Below are 11,288 nucleotides of genomic sequence, written 5' to 3'. Positions count from 1 at the left end.
AATGTGGCAGTGGAATGCCTGATCATTCCCTATATTGCCAAATTCCTCCGGAATATCAATATCTCATTATCTCCAAGAGTCACATCTTCCTGTTTATCCATAGCTGCCATACAGCCTTGTCTATATTGTGGATTTGCCCTGATTCCAGCACTCAATGGCCAGCAACCAGCAGCTGCACTGGTGTAAACTCCAAGTGCAGACAAGGCAAGCAACTATTTGTACCACTGGCGCTTACCTTGGATTCAAGCAGAACTTTATGTAATTTTTAGATGACAGGACCATGCTTTTATAGCAGAATCCTCTCTAGCAAAACAGCTCTTTCCAGCCCCAGCTAGAACCTTTGAGGAAGGAAGTGCAACCTCCCCTCTGAACTCCAGCTGTAGTGAGGCTTTGCCCACATAGCTAACAGTCAAGAAAATGACAGGTTTCAGAATAGCAGCCGTGTTAGTCTGTATTTGCAAAAAGAACAGGAGTACTTGTGGCACCTTAGAGACTAACCAATTTATTTGAGCATAAGCTTTCGTGAGCTACAAAGCTTATGCTCAAATAAATTTGTTAGTCTCTAAGGTGCCACAAGTACTCCTTTTCTTTTTTACTCAAGAAAATGAGGTCCACATCCTGCTAACTTCCACTGACAGAGCCTTGCTATCCTTTTTTTCACTCTGGTGTACAAATCACCAGACTTCTTAGTCCCAGAACTCAGGTGTCCCCTCACTATCCAGTGGGACTCAGGGATAGGAAGGGATGAGCAGGTGAGTGACCGTAACTGTTCTGAGCAGGGCAGGGGGACTCATAATGAGAGAAGAGAACTCTGGACTTTTCCCAGCACTTAGCTAACCTAACATCTACAGTGGGTCACAAATTTTCTGACAATGTTTTTTTCATCAGAAAATGTTGATTCCTCAAGAGCAAAAAGTTTGCCAAAAACAAGCGTGATTTTGATGAGTTTTCAGAATGGAATGTTTCAATTTTTCATTTCTCAATGATTTTTGGTTTAAAATTTATTTTATAATTAAAATTTTAAAAAATTAAAATACTGAAACTGGAACGAAATGTTTTGATTTTATCAAAACGTTTCAATTAACCAGAACTAAAATCAGAATTTCATTCTGCAAGTAATTTCACAATTTTTGTTTCCATTCCGTTCAGGAACAGAAAAAAAATTAATTCATGGAATTTCCCACCAAATGGAAAATCTGATTCCTGCCCAGCTCTACTCAACTCAGTACACTAAAGATTTTTTCTGGTTGTTCTTCTGACTAGCGCTAAACACCTTTTCCTCCTCTTTACAGCTACATACCATTCAAGATCCAGTACCTGGGTGTGGAAGACTTAAGTAACTTATAGGATTCTACATCTTATGCTATGTAATAATGTACATTTTGTATTCCAATCTGGTAACATCTACGTCCTTATGTTATACACTATTCCAGTAGGTGGCAGTGTTAACCTAAGAGTCACTATGTATACTTTTTTGCAAGATTCTTCCTGGATACCTGACTTGGAGATTGTGAAAGGGATTCACGTTTTAAAAATATAAATAAGAAATAAGAAGTTTTTAACTGCACAGTGGTTTATCATGGCCTTAGTGTTAAACTCTGTCTCTTGCACTAATGTTTTAAAGGCTTCCTAATTGAGAATGAGAGATGTTTTATTAAATGTTATATATTATTACACTCATTTCTCGACCCAAAGTGATTCTAAGAACTTTTGTTTTGTTTTTAACCCTTTGATATCTGGAGCCAGCCTTCCCAGCGTTCTGTTTGTAACCACATCCTCACTGCACCCAAACACAATACATAAAAGGTCCTCTCTTCTTAAGTGGATGCCTGGTGAAAGGGTGATTGCATGTTCCATGTAGCAAAGCATCTTACATTCTCCGTTAGGTATCACGACAACATGGCATAGTTACAAGTTTCCGGCTTTATGAGCAAAAAGGTCTTTTATTTCACTGTATCCCAAACTCACACAGAGTCAGTGTATAAAAAATGTGCTGTGAAAAAATAGCAAAAGTGGTCTTGAAATCCCCTTACACCTATATTTTCATAATGTAGCCCAAACCTCACTAGACAGTCTTGTGGACCACTTCCTCTCACACTCACAATCATGCCCCCCTCCCCGCCATTCCACTGAGCATCACGGGGACCGAATCCCCATTTCATCCTGGGGATCATCCCCCATTCAGCATTGTGTGGACCACCTCCTCTCTCGCTCACCATTCCAGGGACCACCTCCCATTTGCAATTGCACAGATCACTTCCCATCCCACTTGCAAATAAAAAGTATCCTTGTAGTTACTGCTGCTACAAAGTAGTGATATTGGGAACACATTTAATGTATTTTTAGCTTCTTGTGTATGCAATTTAGTAGCTAGAAACAATGGGAGGAAGGAGCTAGCACCATGTGACTTGCTAGCTCTCCTAAGAGACCACCAGCAAATGTACTGTGGACAACCAACAGTCCGGATCACAGAATGGGAATCCCCTGCCTACACTAATTCTGTTTTCCAGTGCTTGAACAATTCTACAAATGGTTTCAGAGTAGCAGCCGTGTTAGTCTCTATCCGCAAAAAGAACAGGAGTACTTGTGGCACCTTAGAGACTAACAAATTTATTAGAGCATAAGCCTACAAATGACACTAATGTGTCACTTCTTTTCAGTTAAGTGGGAATGTTGTAAATGTTTCAACAATTAGTCAGCCTGCCCATTTCACCCAGTGACCCGGATATTATACAAATCACAGAAAAGATTGCAATGCCTAAATTTTCTTGTATTTATTTAAAAGTCCCCACTCTCCCTGAAACCTGGCCTCTTCCTCCCCAACGTCCTCTTTCCTACCACAGCAACAGAAACTACCAGTCTGAGGAATTGCAGCCTACTTGCTGTAGTTTACCAGTACAGTGCAGTCCCTGGTGATATCAGAAGTGTTCCAATTAAAAGATCATCCTGACTATCAGAGACTCATAGGAATATAATGTGCTGGGAGATATTTACTATTAAGGCATTAATTACTTTAAATCTCAGCAATGCACATAGCATTAAGACATTTTCAAGCTGGTAAAAGAAGAGGGGCTGTCCCTGGTGTTCTGGCCAAAATCCAAGTCAAGGATGGTAATTATATTCTGCTTATTTACAATACCATCTGCAGTTTCATTTCAATACACTATTTGGGCCTGATCCAACGCTCATTGAAATCAATAGAAAACTCTCTCATTGACTTCAATAGGAGCTGTATCCGAGTCACATTTACTCCTTGGCCTAACCTGATGTTACATGGTGTTGTCCACCGTTTAATGGCTGCTGTGTGCTTCCCTAGAATGACTGTACTTCATGAGTGGATGAAACAATCCCTATACGTCCATTACCTTCCACAGAGGAGTGGGAGGAAGTTCAATAAGCTAAAGAAACATGATCCAGTAGATTAAGCCCAAAATACTGGTTTTCTTGAAAAAGGTTTATAAGGAACCTGAGGTCCTAACTCAGGTAAGCGTCTAATTACGGCAATGTGAGTCTCCCTGAGTAAGAACCAAATAAAAAACTTAATCAAATATGCAGTAAGGATCTCAGGAATTGGACCAGCGTTAATATATATTTTCAGAAAGTTTAATTGTGTTAGAGTTAGTTGTTAGAATTAAAATATTATTGTTATGGTCATTTGTATTACTGCAGAGCCTATGAGTCATTGACCAGGACCCCACTGTGTTACGCACTGTACAAACAAAACAATAAGACATTCCCTGTCCCAAAGAGTTTGCAATATAAATATAAGGCAAGCAACAACAGATGGATAGACAGACAAATTGGGGAGTACAAGGAAACGATGAAACAATGCTGGACAGCATGGAAGGCAGCAGTCTTCTGTATGATAATCATACAAATCCAGGTTTTCTCCCCACCCCACCCCCCACAACCTGGATTTGTGTTGGAAATGGCCCAACTTGATTATCATACACATTGTAAGGAGAGTGATCACTTTAGATAAGCTATTACCAGCAGGAGAGTGGGGTGGGGGGAGAGAAAACCTTTTGTAGTGGTAAACACCCATTTTTTCATGGTTTGTGTGTATAAAAAGATCTGCTGTACTTTCCACAGTATGCATCCGATGAAGTGAGCTGTAGCTCATGAAAGCTTATGCTCAAATAAATTCGTTAGTCTCTAAGGTGCCACAAGTACTCCTTTTCTTTTTGCGAATACAGACTAACACGGCTGTTACTCTGAAACCTGTCATAGAAGTGTAGAAGTTTTGAGTAGTGTAGCAGCTATTAGAAGCAACCTGGAAGACTGAATTGTACCCAGTACAGCCTGAGTAATGGCAGCATGTAGCTGTGTTGCCCCAAGAGGAGGACAGCGATGGGAGAACTCCTCCAATCAGCATAGGTAGTGTCTACACTGAAGCACTACAGTGCTGCAGCTGTAGCATTTTAAGTGTAGATATACCTTCAGAGTCACAATCTGGTTCTTCTTTCCCTGTTACTCCAGGGGGAAATTAATTGTGCTTGCCCTTCTGCTAATGCAGGTTACTTCTATCTCTGCACTGGCACCAGTGTGCAGTTGGCTCCTAGTGGAGGCAGAGGGAGCCTGGCAGCCACTACTCTCCCTAACCTATGCAGGATCCAGTGATGCGGGTAAATTCTCCTTTGCCCTTAATCCCTCCCCCCAGTTCCCCATGGGAGTTTGCAGGATTGCTCATGATTGACACCCAAGTGAACAAAGACTGTACAGTCAGATATTTACATCAGCAAATACCAATTTCTTACCCAATCGCCACTTGAACAGACAATACCAGGTGTGCCAGGTAACTAGACAGGTGTGGCTTTTATCGACTGTACACAGTCATTGAAACAAATTGCATTGAATCAGTTCCCTGGCAGTTATCCGAATTGTAATACTAGTTTGTATTTTCCATCTCAGCATCTCAAAGTGCTTTAAAAGTCACAGACCTGTGAGGGAGGTATGACTTAGTATCCCCATTGCAGATGGGAACATGAAACTGTTTACACTAGAGACTTCAACTCTTCCTAAGGATTTGTCTAGATTTAAAGGGGTGATGGTAGGTCATGTTAGCTGGCTTGATCTAACACTTTCTAAAACTCTAGTCAAGACAAAGCAAGCTGTACTTTAGCATGTGCTAGCAGGGATAACTAAGTCCTGGGCGGGGAACTTGCTTTGGGCAGGTCTATACTACCACTTACGTCAATCTAACTTATGTCACTCAGGGGTATGAAAAAGAAACCCCTCTGATGCAAGTTACACTGACCTAAGTGCTGTCCACACCGGCACTATGTTGGTGGGAGACACTCTCCCGCTGACATAGCTTCTGCCTCTTGCAGAGGTGGAATACTTATGCAGACGTGAGAGCGCTCTCCCATCAGCACAGAGCATCTTCACCAGACACACTGCAGTTGCACCAATGTAGCACTACTAGAGCAGACCTGCCCTTTGTCTTGACTAGAGCTTTAGAATGTCTTAGAGAAAGCTCAATACAGCCCGCTAACAGGATTTAATAACATAGTACTTTTAAACCCTATTCTAGACAAAACTCAGTTGAACCAGGGGGTTGCCCTGCACCTGGCTTAGCCTTATACGCTAGTGCAAACTGGGTACAAAATGTGCCGTTCTAATTTGGTAGAATTTTACACACACTTTGCACTTATGTAAAGGGCAGATATAGGGCAATGATGAATCAGGTCTGCACACAGAAGCAGCACCAGTTTAATTAAAACAGGTTTACAAATTAGAACTGGTTACAAATTTTCCAACAAAACAGTTTCTCCATCAGAAAATGTCCATTCAGTAGAACCGAAATGTTTTGCAGAAACTTATCAGTTTCAACGAACTTCCACTGAAACACAGGCAGTCAGAGCTCCACCCTGCCTGCCAGCCAGCAGTCTGGAAGCCCTGAGAACCCGGGCTCAAGCTGGAGCTCTCAGAGCTTCCTGTTCCCTGCCACACAGTTAGGAGTTTGGCTTCCAAGCTCCCAGATCCCTTACAGCTGCCACAGCTTCGGAGAGCCCAGAGGCAGGACTCGGCAGGGAGCCTTGGAGCTCAGGCTCCCAAACTCAGTTTTGTTTCAAAATTTCCAAAATGAAACGTTTCGATGATTTCAGTTTTTCCCCCCACATTTTCCCTTCCATGCAAAACTTAGAAATTTATACTTTTTTTCCTGAAACAGAGTGAATTTTTTTCAGAATTTTGAAGTTTCCTGTGGTACAGAAATGTTGACCTTTGACCAACTCTGTTAAAAACCTATTTAGTTAAACCAGCCCAAACCTGTGTGACTAGGCTTATACTGGTTTACAACTGGCTTATGGCAATTTAGCTTGCATCGACTATTTGTAACCCGACATACATGTGGCCATGAAGATTTTCCCCTGAATTGACTAAGTCAATATTTAAACCAATTTTAATTAAAACAGCACAACTTAATTATATGCTCTTTGGGGCAGAGGCCGTCTTTTTGTTCTGTATTTGTACAGTGCCCAAAACAATGGAGGTCCTAGACCATGACAAGGGCTCCTAGGCACGATCACAAAACAAACAAATAAAATAATAATAGTTAATAATAGACACAGCAACAATTCTTGCAAAATATTTTGCAGCTGATCTCTTGCCTTACTATTTCAACAGCTTAGTGCCTGTGGCAAGTCCATTTCCAAAAGCAGGTTTAATGCTGGAACATATTTTGCCTCTCAATCCACGGATCTATCTGATTTTAGCACAACACTATGGCTAGCTGATAACTTGGTTCCCTTGAAACATCAGCAGCCAAGCACGAGATTGGCATCATCTCCAGGAAGCAGAACACCACAGCCGCTATTTTTTATTTAAAATCATAATAAAAGACGATTTTATTCTCCACATGGGATCAGCCGTAAGTCTGATTCCTTCTGAAAGTATGATATACAGAGATCTGAAGCAAGGGAAAAAGTTACAAGCAGTCAAGTGAGGAGAGAGAACCTTTGGATTTAAACTTTGTAGAAGAGAATGTTTTTCGCCGCAATGAAGATGAGGCTTCAAACCGGACTACCTGGGTAGACTGGCACACAACATCAAAGGATTAAAATAGGAAAAGTCCATGTAGTCCATCCCCTCCCCCAACTCCCACCCCCTGCCACACACACATCCTAAATTGATGAATCCACCAGTGTCAGACATTTCCTCTCTCTAAAATTACCAAGCTGGTGATGTCAGTGCCAAACTTTGTAAATATGTGACTTCTGGAGAAGTATCAAATACTTCAACCACTTAACCCTCCCCGAGGCATCATGGTTATCCATGGAAATACTTTCAGTGTCTTTGCACCTGTAATGTGAACAGCTGCTGGGACGCCTTATTACTGTATTTCATGAACTGCTGTTCCCCCCAGCACAGGCAACATACAGAGAACTCACTGTCAGTCACCCTAAGGGCCTGTGCCGAGGAAGAATTGAGATTAAGGTGCCCCTTGTCTCCCCCGTTATAAGTAGTAATGTGGGAGGGAAAGCAGCCTCCACAGAGTTCCTGCTCTCCCTCCCTCCCAGATGGGCAGGGAGTAGCTGGAGCCTTGGCTCCTCCTCTTACAACATACCAGCCAGTGCAGCTGAGTTAGCACACAGGCGCAGTAATCCATGTCAGGCTGGCATATATGACTTCCCTCCCACACCTTCCCAAGAGCAAAGGAGGAACCATGGACCAGATTATGACACTCTGAGGCTAAAGGCAGGTCTAGACGTACAGTGCTGCAGCTGCACCGCTGCAGCACATCTGGTGAAGACGCTCTATGCTGATGGGAGAGAGCTCTATGCTGTTGGCATAATAAAACCACTTCCACAAATGGCAGAAGCTGTGTTGGCAGGAGCTCTCCTACCAACATAGCGCTGTGCCCATGAGCGCTTATATGAGCTTTATTTATGTCACTGGCGAGGGTGGTTTATTCATATAAATTATGCCAGGATAAGCGATGTAGACATAACCTAAGCCTTATTTCCTGGCCTGCGGCTAGGACAGCACAACCATGCACTGCCCCACACACAGAGTCTGTGGCAAAGCCACAACCGAGTCCATAATGTGGAAGTGTTAAAACAGGTAAATAATGTATTGACCCACTATCATGCAGGTGGTGAGACAGGGAGCATACTCTCCAAGTCAGATACATTACATTTATATCTACATCTTCCACTCCACCAGTGTAAAATCAGCTTAACCATGGGGAACTAACTGCAAGGAGTCTGAGTGAATGTAGAAAAAACAGTGAGTTCTGCCTATGGTTGTAATAGCTGTGTGTGTGTGTGTGTGTGTGTGTGTGTGTGTGTGTGTGTGTGTGTGTGTGTGTGTGTGTGTGTGTGTGAGAGAGTGAGTGTGAGAGAGTGAGTGTGAGAGAGAGAGAGATTGATTATTGGGCCAGTCCTGGGACAAGAACACATTCACTGTACAACCACAGATGTATACAAATAATATGCAAGTACACCTTTTTCATCATAATTTTTGTCCATTAAACTCTCCATAATGAAAAAGCTGACCTGCTTGTTCAGGGGCAATATAACTAGTGTAACTAGTTTGGCATTCAGTGGTGCATAAAATGAGTGTAACATGAATGCTGAGGAAGAAGAGTGTAGCAGGAAAAGCAGGAAGATGTAGGATAAAGTAGAAAAATGGGGCAATGGGTATCGGAACAGTGACAACACTTCCTATTCTGCTAGGCCACAGACTCAATGCTGGCTCACTCTCGTCATATTTTATATTAAAAAATTGGCTCCTTGTTTTTCCTAGAAGTCTCTAGGGAGCTAGTAGGTATGTGACTCCACAGATACTCAAGGCAGCAATAGGTGATTAATTGAGAGAGGAAGTGATTTTTATTCAGATTATTTAAAACTTTTGGGGGCCTGCTTCTCCTCTCATATACCATGGTGTAAATCAGAATGAACTCCACTGAAAACCATAAAAAGAAAAGGAGGACTTGTGGCACCTTAGAGACTAACAAATTTATTAGAGCATAAGCTTTCGTGAACTACAGCTCACTTCATCGGATGCATACAGTGGAAAATATAGTGGGGAGATTTTATATACACAGAGAACATGAAATAATAGGTGTTACCATACAGACAGTAACAAGAGAGTGATCAAGAAAGGTGAGCTATTACCAGCAGGAAAGCAGGGGGGGCGGGGGAGAGAACCTTTTGTAGTGATAATCAAGGTGGGCCATTTCCAGCACTTTACAAGAACAGTAGGAGGGGAAACAAAGATGGACTACAAGCTGTAAGGAACAGTATCCCTAATAATATCACAGCAAACCTGGCGGCTGAACTTTGTGACTTTGTCCTCACCCATAACTATTTCACATTTGGGGACAATGTATACCTTCAAATCAGCGGCACTGCCATGGGTACCCACATGGCCCCACAGTATGCCAACATTTTTATGGCTGATTTAGAACAACACTTCCTCAGCTCTCGTCCCCTAATGCCCCTACTCTACTAGTGAGCTACATTGATGACATCTTCATCATCTGGACCCATGGAAAAGAAGCCCTTGAGGAATTTCACCATGATTTCAACAATTACCATCCCACCATCAACCTCAGCCTGGACCAGTCCACACAAGAGATCGACTTCCTGAACACTACGGCGCTAATAAGCAATGGTCACATAACCACCACCCTATACCGGAAACCTACTGACCGCTATACTTACCTACATGCCTCCAGCTTTCATCCAGACCACTCCACATGATCCATTGTCTACAGCCAAGCTCTACGATACAACCGCATTTGCTCCAACCCCTCAGACAGAGACAAACACCTACAAGATCTCTATCAAGCATTCTTACAACTACAATACCCACCTGCTGAAGTGAAGAAACAGATTGACAGAGCCAGAAGAGTACCCAGAAGTTACCTACTACAGGACAGGCCCAACAAAGAAAATAACAGAACGCCACTAGCCATCACCTTCAGTCCCCAACTAAAACCTCTCCAAGGCATCAAGGATCTACAACCTATCCTGAAGGATGACCCATCACTCTCACAGATCTTGGGAGACAGGCCAGTCCTTGCTTACAGACAGCCCCCAAACCTGAAGCAAATACTCACCAGCAACCACACACCACACAACAAAAACACTAACCCAGGAACCTATCCTTGCAACAAAGCCCGTTGCCAACTGTGTCCACATATCTATTCAGGGGACACCATCATAGGGCCTAATCACATCAGCCACTCTATCAGAGGCTCGTTCACCTGCACATCTACCAATGTGATATATGCCATCACGTGCCAGCAATGCCCCTCTGCCATGTACATTGGCCAAACCGGACAGTCTCTACGTAAAAGAATAAATGGACACAAATCAGACGTCAAGAATTATAACATTCAAAAACCAGTCGGAGAACACTTCAATCTCTTTGGTCACTCGATTACAGACCTAAAAGTGGCAATTCTTGAACAAAAAAACTTCAAAAACAGACTCCAACGAGAGACTGCAGAATTGGAATTAATTTGCAAACTGGATACAATTAACTTAGGCTTGAATAAAGACTGGGAGTGGATGTATCATTACACAAAGTAAAACTATTTCCCCTTCTTTATTTCCCCGCCTACTGTTCTTGTAAAGTGCTGGAATGGCCCACCTTGATTATCACTACAAAAGGTTCCCTCCCCTCCCCCCCTGGCCCCCGCTTTCCTGCTGGTAATAGCTCACCTTTCTTGATCACTTTTGTTACAGTCTGTATGGTAACACCCATTGTTTCATGTTCTCTATGTATATAAAATCTCCCCACTATATTTTCCACTGTATGCATCCGATGAAGTGAGCTGTAGCTCACGAAAGCTTATGCTCTAATAAATTTGTTAGTCTCTAAGGTGCTACAAGTACTCCTTTTCTTTTTGCGGATACAGACTAACACGGCTGCTACTCTGAAACTGAAAACCATGGAATTGCACCAGTGCAAAAGTGATACAAGGTAAAGGAGTATCAGGCCTTTTGTTTTTTAATTCCTGTTTAATTCAAATATCTAACAATTGGAAGAAAAGCTCTCTTTGTTAAATATTCAGTAGCCACACGGAGGCACAACAGAGCAAGAAAAGGGAGCTGGGTGGGTAGAGCCAAGCATGGAAAAGCTTTTAATGCTTACACACACTGGTCCTAGAGTTAGCACCAGCAATGATAGCAAACAGAGAAAGATTAGCAACATTCCTACATTGCTACTTCTCATCCCCAAGCCCACCATTTGCCAGAGATGGGTGTGAAGCAGCACCCCAGATCTGAAAACCTCTGAACTTGGGGGTGTTTGAAATCTGGATGAGAATCTTACAC

The sequence above is a fragment of the Natator depressus genome, chromosome 2, assembly GCF_965152275.1.
Source record: "Natator depressus isolate rNatDep1 chromosome 2, rNatDep2.hap1, whole genome shotgun sequence".
Classification (NCBI taxonomy): Eukaryota; Metazoa; Chordata; order Testudines; family Cheloniidae; genus Natator; species Natator depressus.
This window is presented reverse-complemented; position numbering follows the sequence as displayed.